Genomic DNA, 5286 nt, shown 5'->3' with positions numbered 1-5286 from the left:
TACATATATGAATCAAATGAAATGATATCCAAACATATTAAGCAAAAAAAGCAATTTGCAGAGTAGTTTGTTTAGTATGATTCCACTTGTGTGTATGTTTTAGCAGATATATGTATGATTGTGTGTCCATGGACAATTTGTAAAACGATATACAGGAAATTGTTGGCAGCAGTTATCTCAGAATGCTGGGGTATGGGACTAGGACTTGGGGTTTTTACATAGGCTGTCTTTTTATTCAGTCTATACTTTTTCATACTTTTTATATAATTTTTAACCTAATTTAAAAGATTTCATTAATCTTCTGTGTTTTCAAAATTGCATTAAGTTGAGCCACATGAAGTTGTCATTTTTATGTCAAAAAATGAGAGAAGGGCTTCCCTGGTGGCGCAGTGGTTGGGAGTCCGCCTGCCGATGCAGGGGACACAGGTTCGTGCCCCAGTCCGGGAAGATCCCACATGCCGCGGAGCGGCTGGGCCTGTGAGCCATGGCCGCTGAGCCTGCGCGTCCGGAGCCTGTGCTCCACAACGGGAGAGGCCACAACAGCGAGAGGCCCACATACCGCAAAAAAAAAAAAAAAAGAGAGAATATTGACAGTTTCTCATAGTTAAAGCTAATACAATGAACAGATATAAAGAGGTTTTAAAAACCATTCATTTAGATATTACTAATTCGGAATTTGAAATAATCTGCATGTCAACATAAAGAGCATAACTCAAACCCAATATGATTTGAAAATATATTTGAGTTTAATATTGGTCACCTGAAAGTAATTTAATAACCCCTTTTTCAAACTGATGATAATTTGAATTGTTCACATGCTAATAATTTCTAACAGTTTCTGAACCTATATGGTAGTATTTCAAAAATATGATGAAATTTAAAATTGGAAAATCTTAGGTCAAATCTCATTATTTTACTGTCTCTCTGACCTAAGATAAACTGCCTGATTGCTCTGGACCTCTTTTCTTTTCTTTTCTTTTTAATAACATGGAGAAAACAATACCTGACCTATAAGATTACTCAAAAGATTAATTCGTTGATGCATATAAAAGCACTTTGGGTACAAAACACTATCCAAATGTAATGATTATTGTTTTAAATGAGGAAAGGAAATAGCCCATATTTGCTTTGAAGAGATCGTTTGCAGTGCCCATACTGCAATTTATGGTACTCTAGATCAGTGCTTCCCAAATCATTGTTCTCAGGACCCCTTTACACCCTTTGTGATGTGGATTTTAGCTATTAACATTTACTGTAATATAAATTAAAACAGAAAGTTTTTACATACCTATTTTAAAATAATATTAATAGGGGCTCGTGCGCGGGAGTCCATGTGGGCGCCGGCGCGACAGGAAGCAGCGCGGGGTTGCCATGGCGGAGCTGCAGCAGCTCCGCGCGCAGGAGGCGGTGGACTCTATGATGAAGAGCCTGGAGAGAGAGAACATCTGGAAGATGCAGGGCCTCACGTACTGGTGCAGCGCCGGCTGTTGTGAGGACAGCCAGGCGTCCATGCAGCAAGTGCACCAGTGCATTGAGCGCTGCCATGCACCTCTGGCTCAAGCCCAGGCCCTGGTGACCAGCGAGTTGGAGAAGTTCCAGGACAGCCTGGCCCGGTGCACTATGCATTGCAACAACAATGCCAAAGATTCAATAGATGCGGGGAGTAAAGAGCTTCAGGTGAAACGGCAGCTGGAGAGCTGTGTGACCAAGTGTGTGGATGACCACATGAACCTCATCCCAACCATGACCAAGAAGATGAAGGAGTCTCTCTCATCCATTGGGAAATAGATGTCTGCTATTGGCCATCGGGGCTGAAGGCAGGAATCTATTTAAAAAGAGGAATGGGGGTTCGGGTTTTCTAAGGAAAGTTTATGAATGAGGAAATTAAGGATGGCAGCAAGTTTAAGGCCTATGTCGCTTGCCTCTGGACACTGGTTCCTTTGTGTTTGAATCCTAGAAAGTGAAAAAAACTGGTGCTAAAATTTGGGTCAGAGATAGCACAGGAGAGTTTTTATGAGCCTGAATTTCACGTGGCAAGTGCTTATCCTGGCAACAGGGAGTCTCCCTTGTACCAAACCAGAGCCCTCCAAGGTACCACATCCTCTTAGTACACAGATACCAGCAGGCTGGCAGGTTCATCTGACCTGCTTATGAGCTGGTGGAGTGTGAGGAGAGGTATTTCTGTTTGTTGCCAACCTCCTGTTTACCAGAAGGATCGCTACAACATTTCCCACAAACTGGAAATAAAACAAAATCCATGAGGTCACTAATTTAGAAGGGGAAAGGGGGCTTCTGGGGATTTGTTTTGCTTGGTTTTGTTTTATGTACAAGGGCATGAAGTTACTTTAAGATGTAGAGTTGGGAGAGGCAGTTTGGATAAAAACTCTGAAAGGGTCCTTGCGGATATTCAGTTCTCGCCATCAAAATGTGGATGCGCATTTCTTAAAATTCTCACACATGACATCTTTCAGCATGGAGACCCTGCAAAAATATAAGAAGCGCTATCACAATGGTAGGGGAAGCAAACCTTCCCTCTGACTGGCAGCCATGATGAGCCCTGAGGCTGTCTGCAGCAGAGTCAGCCGAGTGACAAGACAATCTTGCAGTGACACTCACCCTTGAAGGGAAAGGGGATTTTGATTGTGCTATGTGTTAGTATTCAGGAATGAACAGCAAAAGAGGAATTGTTAGCTGCTTAAGTAAGAGAGTTATGAAGCACTGGCTTTGGAAAAATCTGGTTTTCATATAACAAAATAGAATGAAAGCCTAAACCCAGTATTGCTTACTTTGCCCCCTGTAACAACAGAACTCTGTTGAAACAATCCCTTGGCAACACGAAGGTCAAAGGAGAAAAAGTAAGCAACTTAGGGGCAAGCTGTGACTCCTTTATGGCAAAAAACGGGACAGCCCCCCATCACCAAATACCACTTTTGCGACGTGTTGTTCTTGCCCCAGTTTGGGCACCTTATCGTTTTATTAAGGACCTTGTTGTGTTTTTACCAACTTATGACTTGATAATATAGCCTGTCTGTTTGCTGTTTCAGGACTGTGATATATTTTCCTAGTGGTTTGGTTTTAAAAATAAATAAGACAATTTTTCTTCCAAAAAAAAAATAATATGAATATACCCATTCATTACATGTTAACATAACTAAGTTTTGTGAGAAAGAGCTATTTTTCCCTAAAACAAAGAATAATTAGTGAGGTGAGAGATACTATTTTACATTTTGCAAAGGTCTTTAAAGTCTAGCTTAATACAGGACAATTGGATTCTCACATCTACTTCTGCATTCCATCTGTTGCAACATGTTGTTTTGGTTGAAGTATATGAAGAAAATTTGGCCTTACATAGATATGTATTTGGAAAAGGAAGGAGCATATTAACAGCCTTTTCAGATAATTGTTAATATGACTATTTGATACTACACCAAAACCCAGTAAGTTGTGGTATTTTAAAGGTTATTTGCAGTCTGAATCTGAAACCAACAAACTTGGTTCATTGCTTTTTTGTGAACAAAAAGTTCACATCAATGAACTTCTACTCTGCTACATTAAAATCCATTGGTCTATCTTGCACTTTGAATGAATCATCCACCCATCCATGATTTGGTAACATTATTCATTGGTTATATCAAAAATATCAGTACAAAGATTTATTCAGGTCTTCCCAATGTTGACACGTTTCCTTATACAATACTATACAATCACATTAATTAATATCACCACTCATCTTATTAGGAAAGTCTTTTAGTATTCAGAAACTGTCAAACTCACAGTGGTGGATACAAGTTTTCCAAAATTCTTATTTTTGCTTAAAAACTCAAATTTTAACTTTAGAAAATACTGTAGGTTTTTTTTTTCACTTGAAATAATAGGTTCACTTCATTTATTTTTTGAAACGTTCTGCCAGACACCCAAGTTTGAATAACCATAGTTTGTATTTCAGTAGTTCTTCCAAGTAAACCTGGTGCTCCATGGAAAAATTGGCTAGTTCAGCTTGCAACTCAAACAATTGCACAGTGCTTTTTCTCAAGACAACTACTGCACTTCTGTACTTCAATATGTAGCCACAGTGTTTTATGTGTACTTCCCATTTTGTCAACCAGAATATTAAAAATATGGGTATTCAAGGGTCAAGATTTGACAGAAATTAATAATTTCTACTGCTTCAACAGGATCTTAAGTAAAATTTTAAGTGAAACTGAATTTTCTTTTTACTGCGAGTGCATGGAGGTGAGGAAGACATTGGAAACTAGTACACTTGAAAGCCACTGCTTGACTTGTGCCAAGGCACCAGGGGTTCTCATAACCATTCCTTTGCAAAATGAGTGAGGAGAGTGGTACAGAAAAAAGAAAAGCAAATAATTTCTTAATATCATTATGAGAAAAATTTGGACCTTTCAGATTTTCTGAAAGCATCTCACGAGGGCCCAGGGGTATGGGGGCAACACTTTGAGAACTGCTGAGCTAGATGAAAATTCAGCTGAAGAAACTGACACATTTTACCTAGTTCAGAGCCAATCCTAATGAGACTGATTAAAATAGTTGTGGTTAGCCCAATCACATTCAAGAAGTCACTTCTTTAAGATATGTAGTTCTAATCTTTATTACTGAGATGTGGATAATGCTTCTCATCCATGTCAGCATTCTTTTGGAAAATAAAATACCAAAATAATTTGGCCCTCTCTACCTCCTTCCTTTCCCCCAAATCAGGAACTCTCTTTAATACTCTAATTGCTCCTCTTATTTAGTACATTCAATTCTGCCACTGTGTAAGAAGAGCAAGCTGAAAATATCTGAATGTCCAGAGACTACCTATTCATAGTTCACTAATATAAAGCAAATAGGGTTACAACGTGTAGGGCAGTATGGAATATAATTGTTTGTCCTCCTCCCAAGAGAAGCATAGTTTACTCTGCTTTCGGGAAAATTAGCCTGTGGGTTTTCTTTAAGGCACTCTGGGCAGACTTTCAAAACTAATAGCAGAAGCTCTGAGATAGGCAGTTCCCAAGAGAGACCCAGTCAGCATTCCTGGTGGTGCCTCCAAGGGCCTGCAACTTCATCCATCACCCAGTCTCTGCCAGACTGTGTGTTCAGTCAGAGAGCAAGTGAGAGTGGCCAGAGTGGAGAGGTACCACATCAGTTTGATGTCAAAGAGGAAAAGGCTGGGGGAAACACAGAAATATGAATTAAGCCGGGGAGGTGGGGAGGATGACAACTGGGGAGCAAGGATTGAGAGAGGGGGTGAAGAATTAAGAGGAAGAACCATATGGGACAGAAAGGGAA

At 39.8% G+C, this 5286-nt stretch overlaps 1 pseudogene; it reads left to right on the top strand.

The window, feature by feature from the left end:
• Positions 1-1335: 1335 nt before the first annotated feature.
• Positions 1336-3032, top strand: LOC149747748 (TIM double twin CX3C motif protein pseudogene; annotated as a pseudogene).
• Positions 3033-5286: the final 2254 nt, after the last annotated feature.

The sequence above is a fragment of the Delphinapterus leucas genome, chromosome 13, assembly GCF_059928025.1.
Source record: "Delphinapterus leucas isolate spDelLeu-1000000601 "Yukka" chromosome 13, BTC_Dleu_Yukka2, whole genome shotgun sequence".
NCBI lineage: Eukaryota > Metazoa > Chordata > Mammalia > Artiodactyla > Monodontidae > Delphinapterus > Delphinapterus leucas.
This window is presented reverse-complemented; position numbering and strand designations above follow the sequence as displayed.